The sequence below is a fragment of the Bactrocera latifrons genome, unplaced genomic scaffold (assembly GCF_001853355.1).
Source record: "Bactrocera latifrons isolate USDA-ARS-PBARC rearing strain unplaced genomic scaffold, ASM185335v1 scaffold_216, whole genome shotgun sequence".
Taxonomy (NCBI): Eukaryota; Metazoa; Arthropoda; class Insecta; order Diptera; family Tephritidae; genus Bactrocera; species Bactrocera latifrons.
This window is the reverse complement of record NW_017535697.1, coordinates 106,857-114,959: the sequence shown is the minus strand read 5'-3', so window position 1 is coordinate 114,959 and position 8,103 is coordinate 106,857. Positions and strand designations below refer to the sequence as shown.

At 41.9% G+C, this 8,103-nt stretch overlaps 1 long non-coding RNA gene across 1 annotated transcript in view; it reads left to right on the top strand.

The window, feature by feature from the left end:
- Positions 1-3,840, top strand: part of LOC108968448 — a 38,046-nt gene extending 34,206 nt beyond the window's left edge. The window contains exon 3 of the long non-coding RNA XR_001993331.1: positions 3,582-3,840. This is a non-coding gene — a long non-coding RNA (uncharacterized LOC108968448). The remainder of the gene's footprint in view (positions 1-3,581) is intronic.
- Positions 3,841-8,103: the final 4,263 nt, after the last annotated feature.

Below are 8,103 nucleotides of genomic sequence, written 5' to 3'. Positions count from 1 at the left end.
ATACATACATACAAGTGAAGCTAATAAAAGCGTATTAAAAATAAGACGGGTTTCCTTCCTGATGCTATAACTCCAGAACGCAAGAACCGATATCCACGACTTTGCATTCGCTGGAAATGTCTCGGGCTCGGTGAGGTTTATTCAGGAAAAGTTTCAACAGAAAAGCGGGAAAATCATTTTTATCATACAGTGCCATCTCTGATACATAGCATGTACTACAAACCAATATTTTAAGTAGATGGCGCCGGTGCGTGCACATTGCACAACGTCTGTTGTGCAAATTTTAATTCAATTTCAACAGCAGGCATTTGTCTTTAAGGTGGTAAGTTGAACTGTGTAAATTATGTGGATCGTGCATTTGTGGCTAAATTCACCATTCTGCCCATAGTCCAAAATGCCTAGAGGACGAGGTGCAAATATCGGCCAACGCACAACACTTGCGAATAAAGGCAAAATATAATAAGAGAAAATGTCCGATTGAGACAACTCGTGAGGACACGAAGACCATTGGCATCACACAATCGCTTTGCATTCCAATATGATCTCTGAAGTGGAAAAGTCAAACTGGATCCATTAATTACACCACCACAGCCACTAAAACCATTGTTCGATGGAAGTGATCCCGATTCCAGCCATTTTATTCAACACATCCTCGAATACAATAACTGCTTTCGCATGACTTCCTTTGAAGCTAATATCATTCGAGAAGGCGGCAATGTGCAATATACAGGGAACACAACAATTAAAGAGACGAATTATTGAACAGTGGCAAGCATTTTTTCACGCTAATAATGCTGCGGTTAATATGTTCAAAACAGCATTGGACCGAACATGTGCGAAAATTCAATGCACCCACAGTTAATGATGTTGCTGCAATTATTGTTGACGATCCAACTAAATCGCAAGACATTGCCGTTCAGCGAAGAAACAATATCATGCAATCGTGTTTATTACATTCTTATAAAAATAATAAAATTTATATTATTGTAGTTATTTTTTTAATTGGCCTAGACACCGCTTTCGCTTAACAATAGCGCGCCAGTCGTTTCTTCTTTTCGCTACGTGGCGCCAATTGGATATTCCAGGTCCGTCTCCACCTGGTCCATCCAACGGAGCGCAGGTCTTCCTTTTCTTCTGCTTCAACCGGTGGGTACAGCGTCGAATACTTTCAGATCTGGAGTGCTTTCGTCCATTCGGACCACATGACCATAAATCTTTCGTAGAACTTTTCTATCGCAAACTCGCATTGACTTTGCTTCTCAATTGCCTACTCAGTCCGAAGTAGCACCTGTTGCATCCAGGCTGACATTCTTATCTACGACTTCAAAGTTATTACTGTCAACAGTGACGTGAGAGCCAAGTCGCGAGTGCGACGACTGTTTGTTTGATGACAGGAGATATTTCGTCTAGCCCTCGTTTACTGGCAGACCCATTTGTTTTGGTTCCTTGTTCAGTCTGGAGAAAACAGAACTAACGGCGCGGGTGTTGAGGCCGATGCTATCAATATCATCGGTATACTCCAGCAGCTGTATACTCTTATAGAAAAAGGTACCTCTCTCTTTAGTTCTGCAGCTCGAATTATTTTCTCCAGAGGCAGGTTGAAGAAGTCGCACCTTAGGGAGTCACCTTGTCTGAAACCTCATTTGACATCGAACGGCTCGGAGAGGGCTTCCGCATTCTGATGGAGCTTTTGGTGTTGCTCAACGTCAGTCTACACAGCCGTATTAGTTTTGCGGGGATACCCAATTCAGACATCGCGACATAAAGGCAGCTCCTTTTCGTGCCGTCGAAAGCAGCTTTGAAATCGACAAAGAGGTGGTGTGTGTCGATTCTCCTTTCACGGATCTTTTCCATGATTTGGCGCATGGTGAATATCTGGACGGTTGTTGATTTGCTTATCCCAGAGCACACTTAAATTCCAATCGAGTTCGTCTTCTCCTGGAAAAGTGTTCCTTCCATAATTTAAGTATGCTCTGAGCATCGGTGACTAGATCCCCTTTGGGCGTTCTACAAGAGTATGCTCCGGTCTTGAAACTTTATGTAAGCCGCATTTTTTCGTAGAATTTCCGAGCATTACCTATGTCGGCCAGCTTATTAAGCTGTTCGTACTCACGCATTTCGGCCTCTTTCTTTTTCTGTCTTCAAATGCGTTTCGCTTCCTTCTCCAACTTAAACTCTCGAAGTAGACAGCCTATTTTCTTTTGGCTGCGACGCGGCATTAATTGTGGTACCAGCTGTTCTTTTGCACTTTCCGTTTGCAGCTGTACGTAAGGAGTTTAAAATGCCGTCCCACAGTTCCCTTATACCGAATTGTGCTCTCAGAGAGCAGGAGTGCAAGCCGAGTAGAAAATTATCCGGCTGTCTGTTGAACGTCGAACCTTCCTTGTATTTGTTGGCGTGCTTTGTTTGCTGCCAGAGGCGGGAGCGAATCTTGACTGCAAGAAGATAGTGGTTCGAGTCGATGTTAGGATCTCAGAGTGCACGCACATCTAAAACACTGGAGACGTGTCTTCCGTCTGTCACAACATGATCGGTCTGGTTGGTGGTTTTTCGATCCGGAGACAGCCAGGTAGCTTGATGAATCTTCTTATGCTAGAATCTAGTAATACAGGTAACAATATTTCGAGCCCCGGCGAGGTCGATCAGCCTCAACCCATTGGGGTATGCTTCCTTGTGGAGGCTGAATTTACCGACCATAGTTCCAAAGATACCTTCTTTGCCCACCCTGGGGTTTAAGTCGCCAAGCACGATTTTGATATCGTGGCGGGGGCAGCTCTCAGAGGTGCGCTCCAAGCACTCATAAAAGGGATCTGTGGTCACATCGTCCTTCTCTTCTGTCGGGGCGTGGGCGCAAATCTGCGATATGCGATATATGATAAAGAAAAAAATTCATACATTTTGTACATGTATGCATAGAACTTCTATTTTAAAAATGAAATTGGACTGGACTCACAATAATTTCCGCTAAGGGTCTTTCAGAGGGGTGAGATACTTATGTTTATATTATTTCTCTTCCTTCTCGTTTTATGCAGTGTGTAGCAGTCCTCCTCTCTGCTTTCCTGTTGGATTTGCCTCCCGTCCTTAATTTTCCTTGTTGTTATTTTCTTTATTTCCATTAAAACGCGCCCGCTCTTAGTTTTTGGTAAGCTTTTTGTTAGTTGTGTTTTAATTTGTTTCGCGCAGTTTATTATAATATATTTGCACTGTTACTATCTATGTACATACATATATAATATGAGTATCTTGTACTCTGTATTTTTATTTTTTTGGTAAAATTTTTTTTATAGGGGCCTTTCAAAGAGGCTCGAAGGACCATTTGTTTAGTTGTATTTCTTTTATTCACCCTGATGTCGGTGATATACTCACTTGCACTTGCACCTTGGATATTTACTAAAATCGCAATTCGCAATTTTTTTAAATAGTTCTCTTTCAAACGAATATATTTTATTTTTATTTCTTTATTTTTTTGTCCAATGCCTATTTAGATTCTTACAAAATGTACTTGTTCTTTATACAAAATTAACCAATTTGGTTTTCACTTAAACAATTTTAAAATTATTTATTTCACTATTGTTTCGCAGCGTTGCTTCGACGGACGTACCGATGGCGGTTTTCGATTGAGCCAAGGTGACTCCCTATCGTGCGTCAGCTTCAATCTGCTGCTGTAGAAAATATTTCGAGCTGAAGAACTTAATCCAGCAGGTACAATCTTTTATAAGAGTGTGCAGCTGATGACGTATACCGATGATATTGACATCCACCCCGTTGGAGGAGCAAGTGCAGAAGGACCTGGCTTCGTCTATTTTGGAACCAGTATAAACACCACCAACCCGGAAATTCAACGCAGGATAACTCTTGCCAATAAGTGCTACTTCGGACTGAGTAGGCAATTGAGAAGTACAGTCCTCTCTCGACGAAAAAAAATACAAACTCAATAAGTAACTCATAATTCCCGTCCTGCTATATGGTGCAGAGGTTCGATGGTGCGTGAAAAGTTCTGCGAAAGATTTATGGTCCTTTGCGCGTTGTCCTCGGCGAATATCACATTTGATGGAACGATGAGATTTATTAGTTTAGCGAACTGAAAGACAGCAGCTACGCTGGCTAGGTCATGTCCGAATGGACGAAAACACTCCAAAAGAAATTCCACTATAAAAGTATTCGACACTGTACCGGCCGGGTCTGGCAGAGGAAGGGGAAGACCTCCACTCCGTTGGAAGGACCAGATGGAGAAGTACCTGGCTACGCTTAGAATATCCAATTGGCGCCACGTAGCGAAGAGAAGATACGATTGTCGCGCTGCTGTTAACTTAGATATAATCGCGCAAGTGGTGTCTACGCCATTAAAGAAGAAGAAGATTTAATTCAAAGTATTTCTTTATTTCATTTTAAGTATTCAGTAGGGTAATCTGGCCGGTTTTTGTACTCTCGCAACAAAGTTGCTAAAGAGAGTATTATAGATTTGTTCACATAACGGTTGTTTGTAAGTCCTAAAACTAAAAGAGTCAGATATAGGGTTATATATGTGGAGTACTGGTTTATTAAGACACGTCTGGGCGACGTGGTAACCAAAATCCAACTGACATACTTAGCTTAGAACATAATATCTTATATGCTTATTTAGGTAACGGTGATCGACAAGCATCAGGTGATGCTGCTGTCAATATGTAATGATATTATTATAGCTTAATTAATGTATGTAAGAGGAAAGCAGTACTGTAATACACAGGATAACAATGTAAAGTAGAATGTAGGATGGTTAAGTTAAGTTGCACTAATATAAATGAACTTAGTATTAACCTGTGAATGCATGAATKAAATAAATTTAAAGATATGTTTAATGTGGGTGTCGCCACATATCTCCCCTGCGGGAAAAAAAGGAAAATTAGCAAGAATTTTTGTTTTGAATTATGAAGANTATGCTTATTTAGGTAACGGTGATCGACAAGCATCAGGTGATGCTGCTGTCAATATGTAATGATATTATTATAGCTTAATTAATGTATGTAAGAGGAAAGCAGTACTGTAATACACAGGATAACAATGTAAAGTAGAATGTAGGATGGTTAAGTTAAGTTGCACTAATATAAATGAACTTAGTATTAACCTGTGAATGCATGAATGAAATAAATTTAAAGATATGTTTAATGTGGGTGTCGCCACATATCTCCCCTGCGGGAAAAAAAGGAAAATTAGCAAGAATTTTTGTTTTGAATTATGAAGATATTTTGACTTCTATGTATTGTAGTAGAAAGATCAGGATTTGTGTTGCTGGCAGTTATGTTGCATAGGTTATATCCAGACGGATTGGATGGTTGATGCTCGATATCATCATTACAAARATAAGCTGGTTTTAGCCGATCGATGGATATGTGTGCAGGTTTTCCATATAATAGCACTTTGAAGTATTTTTCATATCTGTCCATAACTGGGAAGGGTCCATCATATGGTGATGAAAATTATTGTTTTACTTTGTCGTTTCGACTAAAACGTGCGTTGAATTCGCGAGATCCTTTGAAATGAAGATTTTCTCTCGGTTATGACGAGAAGCAGGCGTAGGCGTTAAATTTTGAAACGCTTTYCTTAGCGTTTTAACGAGTTCAGGTGCTTGGATTATTTTATTTGATGGTGTTAAAAACTCACCGGGGAGTCTGACTGGCTCACCAAAAACAATTTCTGCTGGTGTGGTTTGGACGTCTTCCTTGAATGCAGGTCACAGTCCTAAGAGAACTGCAGGGAGTGCATCGTACCAACTATCGTTGTGGCAGAGAAGAGATGATTTCAGTTGTCGATGAAAGCGTTCGATAAGTCCGTTTGATTGTGGGTGATAACTCGTTGTTCGTTGATGTTTAAAACCGAGGAGATCAGCAAGCTTTCTGAAAAGACTCGAATTGTCCTCCAAGGTCGGTTGTTATTCGAAGTGGGATTCCAAAGTAGGAAATCCAAGTTTGCATGAGTGCRTGTGCTACTCGGTCAACTGTGCCGTCAATAAGTGGAGCGGCTGCTGRATAGCGTGTGAATCGGTCGATTGTTGTGAGACATTGGGTGTGTCCTTTTGAAAGTGAAAGTGTCACCAAGTCTATGTGAGTATGCTCAAATCGACACGAAGGTGGCTGGAATGTTGCGATGGGTGAAATTGTATGACATGAAATTTTATTGCGTTGGCATTGAATGCATGCTTTGGTCCATGTGATGCAATCCTTGTTGATTGATGGCCAAACATATCTTTGTGTGATAAGGCGTCTTGTAGTTCGGCGGGTGTGAGACTGAATGAAGAGTCTCGAAGATTCGCCGTCTTAGTTGTTGTGGAACGAACGGACGTGCTGTACCCGTAGATATGTCGCAGTATATGTCCGTGGTATTGGTGTTGAATTTGCGTAACTCTAATGGTGTATTCGAGCTGTTGAGTAGTTGCTGAAGCTCTGCGTCGTTGGTTTGAGCGCATGCAAGTTCTTTGGATGTAACTGCTGTGTGAATGGCATCGACTCGAGATAAAGCGTCCGCACCGATATTGCTGGAACCGGATATGTGCCGTATATCGGTGGTAAACTGACGGATATAATCAAGTCGTCGAAATTGCCATGGTGAAGCGCGTTCGGGTTTCTGTTTGAATGCGTGCATTAARGGTTTGTGGTCTGTGTAGATTGCGATGTGTCGCCCCTCAAAAATATGACGAAAATATTTCACTGCTTCGTATACTGCGTTGAGTTCACGATCGTAGGTCGATCGTTTCTGAACAGATGGTGCAAGTTTGCGACTAAAGAATGCAAGCGRTTGSCAATGTTCGCCAATACGTTGCTGAAGCGCGGCACCAATTCCGCATTNAGATGCGTCTGAAAAGDTGGCCCACTCGGAATTGTTATCCGGGTGTGCCAAGAGTGTTGCGTTAGCAAGAGATTTCTTGCAGTTTGAAAATGCGTTTTSTAGCGATGTTGTCCAGTTTATTGGAGTTTTTCCGTTGATTTTAGGACCTTCGAGTAGCGTGTTGAGTGGCGCAAGTAAGTTTGCTGCGTTCTTAATAAATTTGCGGTAAAAATTGTTTGTACCAATGAAGTTGCGGAGCTTGGTGATTGTTGAAGGTCGAGAATAGTCGATGATGGCTTTGACTCGTTCCGCAAGTAGTTTTATTCCATGGGCGGAAATTGTATGCCCTAGAAACTCGATTTGTTTGAGACCTAGACATGTTTTTGTTGTGTTGATGACTAAGTCATATTGCTGAAGGCGTTGAAAAAAATGTTGTTTGCGTTCTGCTTCGTTGGCAGATGCGACCAATAGATCATCAATGTATGCGAAAACGAAAGGTAGATCTCGGGTTACCTCATCGATAAAGCGTTGAAAGGTCTGCGCTACATTTCGGAGTCCGAAGGTCATAAATGGGAACTCGAAAAGACCAAACGGTGTGATTATAGCCGTTTTGTGGACATCTTCTTTAGCTACTGGAATTTGATTGAAGGCACGAATAAGGTCGATGGTTGAATAGAAGGATGTACCATGTAAGTTTGCGGTGAAATCTTCTAAGYATCGAACTGGGTACCGATCTGGTATGGTACGTTCGTTGAGATCACGGTAATCGCCGCGTAGGCGCCATTCGCCACTATTTTTGGGCGCCACATGTAGAGGTGATGACCAAGGGCTGTCTGACGGTCTTGCAATGCCCAGTTTTATCATCTTTTGAAACTCATCTTTTGCGATGTTTAGTCGTTCGGAAGCTAATCGCCGAGCACGACTGCTGACTGGAACGCCAGGTGTTGTCTCAATATGATGTTGCGTTGTATGTGAAATTTGTTTAGGTTCACCATCGGGACGTGTAATCTTAGGATATTCGGTAAGCAGTTGTCAAAATCGTGATGATTGATTCGGCTGTTGGAGTTTGATCGACTGTACAGTCACGCTTTTAGTTGTACCTGAGGTGCACAGTCGTGTGGTTTCGTCGATGAGTCGTTGGTTTTTGAGGTCGACGAGGATGCCATAGTGTGAAAGTAAATCGGCGCCAATGATTGGATTGGATACATCTGCCAGTATGAAGCGCCATGTTAGCGCTCTGCGCCGTAAGTATTAACGGGTGTTCCGTTAACTGCGATGAGTTGGTAGCCGGTCGCCATC